Here is a 6,379-nt window from a genome sequence, read left to right as displayed (position 1 = left end):
CAGGTAGATGAGAAGCCCGAAGCTTTCAGAAGGTCCTTGACAAAACGTTGAAGCTGACTGTGAATGGACTCATTTGGAAATACAACTTTCCTACGGGGGTGGTGGAGGACCTAGAGCCCCTTAGCCTCCCCACCAAGATGTGTGTGCTGAGCCTTCACCTGAGCATGGAGGGAAGAGTTGAACAAGGATTATGAAGGTGATCCTGAGGTGAAGTGGGGTGAAAACTCAGGTCTGTCAAGTTCTAGTGCTGAGTGGAGTCCAAGTGAGGAAGGTGCCCACTGGATGAGAGGAGAGATTTTTTTCCCCCTTATCATAAAGGAGCATTTGACCTTTCTAAGGAACCCTCTGATTAGGTAAGACTTGATACAACTACATAAACATTTGTTGAATTAAATTAAGTTGGTTATTATTAATTTGGGAGTTGTTTTTTTAAACACAAGAAATACCAGGTTTTATTAATTCTAGCCAGACTTACCTGGTACATAGAAACTGTTTTCTAGTTCCTGTTTGACACTGACTGTGGGACCATGGAAAAGTTATTAATTTAATTTAATTTATTTTTCTTTTTTCTTTTTCTTTTTTGGGAAAAGCTATTTCAACTCTCTGAACCTCAGTAAGGTGGAGGTATTACTTTATAAATGATATTATGGTTGATATTTTATGATTTTGTTGGAAAAGAGGGGAGAAGGAACAAAATCACATTTTTATTCTGCTTTGTTACTTAAAAGCCTGCGATTAATTAAATTAGTAATTATTCAAATCATAGATTCATATTAAAGAGTTGGAAAGGAGCTTGGAACTTTTCTAGTTTACGCATTCATTTTTTTTTTTTTAAGTGAGGCAGTTGGGGTTAAGTAACTTGCTCAGTGTCACACAGCTAGTAAGTGTTAAAAGTGTCTGAGGCCGGATTTGAACTGAGGTACCCCTGACTGCAGGGCCCGTGCTCTATCCACTGCACCACCTAGCCACCCCCACATTCATTTTTAAGAGGAGGAAAATGAATTCCAAAGAAGGGGAAGTGACTTGCTCAAAGTCATGTAATTATTGACTCTCTTCTCTTAACAGCAACAACTTTGTTTAGATTTTTTGCTTGAGATTTTGGGGTGCCTCCTGACTTGATCCCTATGCTTCTTAGAAAGTAAGCTTTCACATTCTTTTTCTTTTTACACTCTACATTACAGCCTAGTTGAATGATATTTCCCAAACTGGACAGTCTTCCTCCCTTCTCTTATCTCTGAGCTGTTCTTTATGTCTCTTTGTTTTGTTTTGTTTTGTTGCTGGGCAATGAAGGTTAAGTGACTTGCCCAGGGTCACACAGCTAGGAAGTATCAAGTCTCTGAGGCCGGATTTGAACTCAGGCCCTCCTGAATCCAGGACTGGTGCTTTATCCACTGTGTCACCTAGCTGCCCCTTCATGTCTCTTTACTGCTACCTCATGGAACAATTAATAGGTAAAATAATATGTGCTTATTTTAGTCTAATTTAATTTAATTACATTCCAGGGTCCACTCACTTAAACATGCCCTTGATCCTTCTACCACTCAACAAAACAGCAGCAGCAAAAGCAACAACAACTTTGTTATTTTTGCCACTCTGATAGGTGTGAAGTGATAACCTCAGTGATCAGAGTTTTTTGTTTGTTTGTTTTTTGGCAGGGCAATGAGGGTTAAGTGACTTGCCCAGGGTCACACAGCTAATAAGTGTCAAGCGTCTGAGGCCAGATTTGAACTCAGGTCCTCCTGAATCCAGGGCCAGTGCTTTAATCCACTGCACCACCTAGCTGCCCCAGTGATCAGAATTTTAATGACCTGAAAGAGGGGCAGCTAGGTGGCGCAGTGGATAGAGCACCGGCCCTGGATTCAGGAGTACCTGAGTTCAAATCCGGCCTCAGACACTTAACACACACTTACTAGCTGTGTGACCCTGGGCAAGTCACTTAACCCCAATTGCCTCACTAAAAAAAAAAAAAAAAGACCTGAAAGCTAAATATAATCCAACAACTAAAGTGATCTTAGATCACATAAAGAAAAACCACAGGAATGAGGAAAGTGATGGGACCACTGTACTCAGCTCTGGTCTGACTCCATATATTCTAGGTGCCACAATTTACAAAGGACATTGACAAATTGGATCACACCAGAGGAGGGTGATCAACATTTCAAGAGGTCTGGAGACCATGACATAGGAGAATTAGATGAAGGATTGGGGTTGATGAGGCTGGGGAAGAAAGACTGGGGATGGGGTGGGAATATGATAGTTATATTAAAATATTTGAAGACTTGTTATATTGGAAGGATGAAAGTTGTTGCCCACTGCTTGGATATAGAAGGTAGAACTAAGAATAATATGTGGAGCTTGTAGAGAAGCAGATTAAGGCTTTATGTAAGGAAAACTTTTTCTAATAAGTAAAACTATCTCAAAGTGAAATGGGTTAACTTGTTAGGTAATGAGTTTCACCCTCACTGGAGGTCTTGATTTGCAGACTAGATAACCACCTGGAGATATTTTAGAGGGGATTCTGATACAGGCATGGATGTGTGCTGGAATCTCTTTGAACCCTGAGATAGTGTGATTCTGATTCTTGCTCTCTGACATAATTTACCCTTCAGATGAGATGTCCTTCCGTTATTTCATTTAGTGAAATTAAACAACTGCCTCCTCCAAAAGCTTCCGCTTTTCCTGCTCACATTAAGGATGCTTCTCTAACTGCTAAAGTATTTGTTTGGTTCCCAAGATAAAGAATAAATGAAACAAAAGCTAAAAAGAATAGATAACTAAACTGACAAACACAAACAAATGAATGGATGAATAAACAAACAAACAAACAGGCATAGAACAAGATAGGACCATAGGGGTCATCTAGCTCAAGCCTCTCATTTGACAGATGAGGAAACTGAGGACAAGAGAAATTAAGTGATTTGTCCAAGCTCACATAAATAGTGAAGATTGGGGGCAGCTAGGTGGCACAGTGGATAGAGCACTGGCCCTGGATTCAGGACGACCTGAGTTCAAATCTGGCCTCAGACAGTGCACACTTACTAGCTGTGTGACCCTGGGCAAGTCACTTAACCCTCATTGCCCCACAAAACCAAAAACAAATAAGTAGTGAAGATTTGAAGTATAGTCTTCTGATTTAAAAATCTGTATCTCCTTCACATCCATGTGATACTTTTGCTAATACCTTATTTCTCTTTTCTCCTTCAAAACAGCAATGGCAGCCACAGTTCTTTTCCATCTTTGTGTCTCCTTTAGTTCATGGTGCAGTTCCCTGTCCATATTTCAGTAAAAAGATTGAGTGGCTTAGTATGGTGTTAGGCACATAGTTTGGCTCTTAATAAATGTTCGACTGACTGGTTGAATGGATGAATGATTGTGCTCCTTGTTAGGGATACAAAAGAAGTTTAAGGCACAGTTCCTTGAATGTCTTCTTCACTGATATTTAAGGACTGTTTATTATGCATTTTATGTTATGCATATTATACCATCAGGGAATAATTAGGTTTTGATCTCAAAACACATAAATTAGTTAAGACATGAAGAAGATACATCTGATTGTTTCCATGGATCTTTCTAGCTGAAATAATTCCAGACTAACAAAATAACTGAAAGATAACAGGTGTAACGATTGGAATGACACCACCTGCTGGAGACTTACTGTAGAAGAGTTCCACACATGAAGCGAAGGTCTTTGAGGGCAAGACCAGGAGTCTCTTCTTTGGCGTCAGGAAGTGACGCGGGCTAGTGGGAGGAGGAAGGAAGAGACTGGCGCTCGCTCTCGGTCTCACTCTCTTTTCCTGCGGACGCTGGTGGAGAGCGGAGCTAGAAATGTGCTCTCCCTTTAATAGATAGGAATCTAGGCCTTTTTCTCTCTCTTTACCAAATTCTTATTCTCCTTAATAAATGCTTAAAAGTCTAACTCTTGCTAAAGCTTATAATTTATTGGCGACCACTCATTAGATATTTTAGACAGTTTAGCTAGAATTTTAGCCCTGAACACAGGTAATATTTAAATTTAGCAGCAGGAAGTTATGTGTATAAGTCATTGCATGAAAAGGCACATAGTTTGAGACTATAGCTAAAAAAGGAACAACTAGGACAAAACACTTGCCTGTGGTCCCTTCCTTTCTAGAAATACATTCATTATAAGCTGGTTTTCTCTTTTCAAATAATTTCTCTCTCTCCCTTTTTCACTTGGCCTTCTTTAGTCCCATCACAAGTGCTAGATTTGATATTCTGCTAAACAATTAACTTTACTACTTATTGTGTGGGCCCATCATTAGGCTGTCTGTTCTGTCCCACTTCCCTGCACCTCTTACTCACAGGATCTCTGACTCTCTTTTTAGTCACCTGGTTGTCCTTCACTCTCTGCTTAGCGGCTATAGTTACAATCCTGGGAATGGCCCACTCTGCATATTCCCTAAGCCATTTCAAAGCATGACCAAGATGGAGAAAGGACCTTTAATAATAATAATAACAAAGACTCAAAAAGTACTTTCCTCATAACAATTCTAAAAGGTAAGGGAAAGGAAAGAGAATAAGAAATTACATAGTACCTAATGTGCTAATAATAAATATCAGCACAGGTACTGTGCTAAGTGATTTTTATAAATGTTATCTCATTTGATCCTCACAACAACCAGGCAAGGTAGGTGCTAGTATAATCCTCATTTACAATAGATGAAACAGAGCCAATGTTAAATGACTTACCCAGGGTTACACAGATACTAAGTGTCTGACTGATTTGAACTCAGATATACCTGACTCCAAGTCTCATGCTCTATCCATTATACCACCAGGACTATTATTGCTTGAAGATGAGAAAGCATCGAGAGAGAAATTGTGTTCCTTTTTTGCCACTCTCATTTGTTCTAATTGCTCTTTTTTTTCAGGGCAATGAGGGTTAAGTGACTTGCCCAGGGTTACACAGCTAATAAGTGTCAAGTGTCAGGTCACATTTGAACTCAGGTCCTCCTGAATCCAAGGCCAGTGCTTTAACCACCGAACCACCTAGCTGCCCCAACCAATTACTTCTTTATTTGGAATTGGATAGCATGTTTCATCATGAGTCCTCTGGAATCATGGTTGGTTCCATTGTGTTGAACAGAGTTTCTAAGTCTTTGAAAGCTGTCATTATAGTATTGTTATTGTATAACTTGTTCTCACTTTACTTTGAATCAGTTCATACAAGTCTTCCTAGGTTTTTCTAAAACCACTCCCCTTCATCTGATTTGTTTCTGTTATTGTTGTTCAGTTATTTCATTTGTGTCTGACTCTTCATGACCCCATTTGGGGTTTTCTTGGCAAAGATACATCTCATCCTACAGATGAGAAACTTGGGCAAACAGGGTTAAGTGACTTGCCTAGGGTAACACAGCTACTAAGTAAATGAGGCCACTCTATCCACTGAGCCACCTAGCTTATTTCTGAGGTTTAAATGCTCATGCTGAAAATTTAACAATTGTCTCTCCTCAGCCTGTAGTCATTGCTTACAACTGTAACTAACTCCTCAGTCTATACCAAGCATCTCTCCATCTGTGACATGAGAGTCGGAAAACCAGTCAGACAAATCTCAGAACCTCTTTCCATATTCTCCTATGTCCCCTCTCCCCAATTCCCCAACCTTTGGCTTTCTTAGCATTTCCAATCTTTTAAAGACTAGGATAAATAATGGAAAGCTCAGTGGAACTGATGTGCTGATTCTGAAGTCAGCCTTTCCAAATGATCCACTTTGAATGCCTGAAGACCAGCCCCACTTTGGGCTTCTGGATTACCACTCTGCTTGTATCTTTCCCTGTTCTTTGTTCCCACATGCTTATGCCCCTAGGTATTTTGCTTTGAATCCAGAGCCTCTATTTGTATGAGTTAAAAGAAGCAATAATAAAATGATTTGCTTTATATGTTACTAATATGTCTGATTTTGGTGGGGATGAAATGTTTTCTCAGTGCTATAACTGATACCAAGTACTAGAATGCACAATTTGTTGGTTTTATTTTTCTCTCTTTTGTCAAAATACATGTTCAGAAATATTCATTTTTCTCTGAGGATTACTTTAGCTACCTTCCACAAATTTTTAGTTTATTGTCTCACAAATAGATGTTTCTACAATCCTTTGTTGTTTTTTCTTTAAATTACTTACTGCTTATTGCTGTGTCTTTTGTTCATATTTAATTTAAAAATAAATTGCATTATTGCCTTAAAGGATGTGATTATTTATTTTGACCTTTTTTATTTCATGAGTTCTTTATGTCCCAGCACATGATCAATTTCTGAAATGCCAAAAAATCCATATATGCCTTAAGGTTCCCTTAAGTAATTGACCAAGGTCTATCATATCGATTTTTTTTTTTTTTTGCGGGGCAATGGGGGTTAAGTGACTTG

The sequence above is a fragment of the Dromiciops gliroides genome, chromosome 4 (assembly GCF_019393635.1).
Source record: "Dromiciops gliroides isolate mDroGli1 chromosome 4, mDroGli1.pri, whole genome shotgun sequence".
Taxonomy (NCBI): Eukaryota; Metazoa; Chordata; class Mammalia; order Microbiotheria; family Microbiotheriidae; genus Dromiciops; species Dromiciops gliroides.
This window is presented reverse-complemented; position numbering follows the sequence as displayed.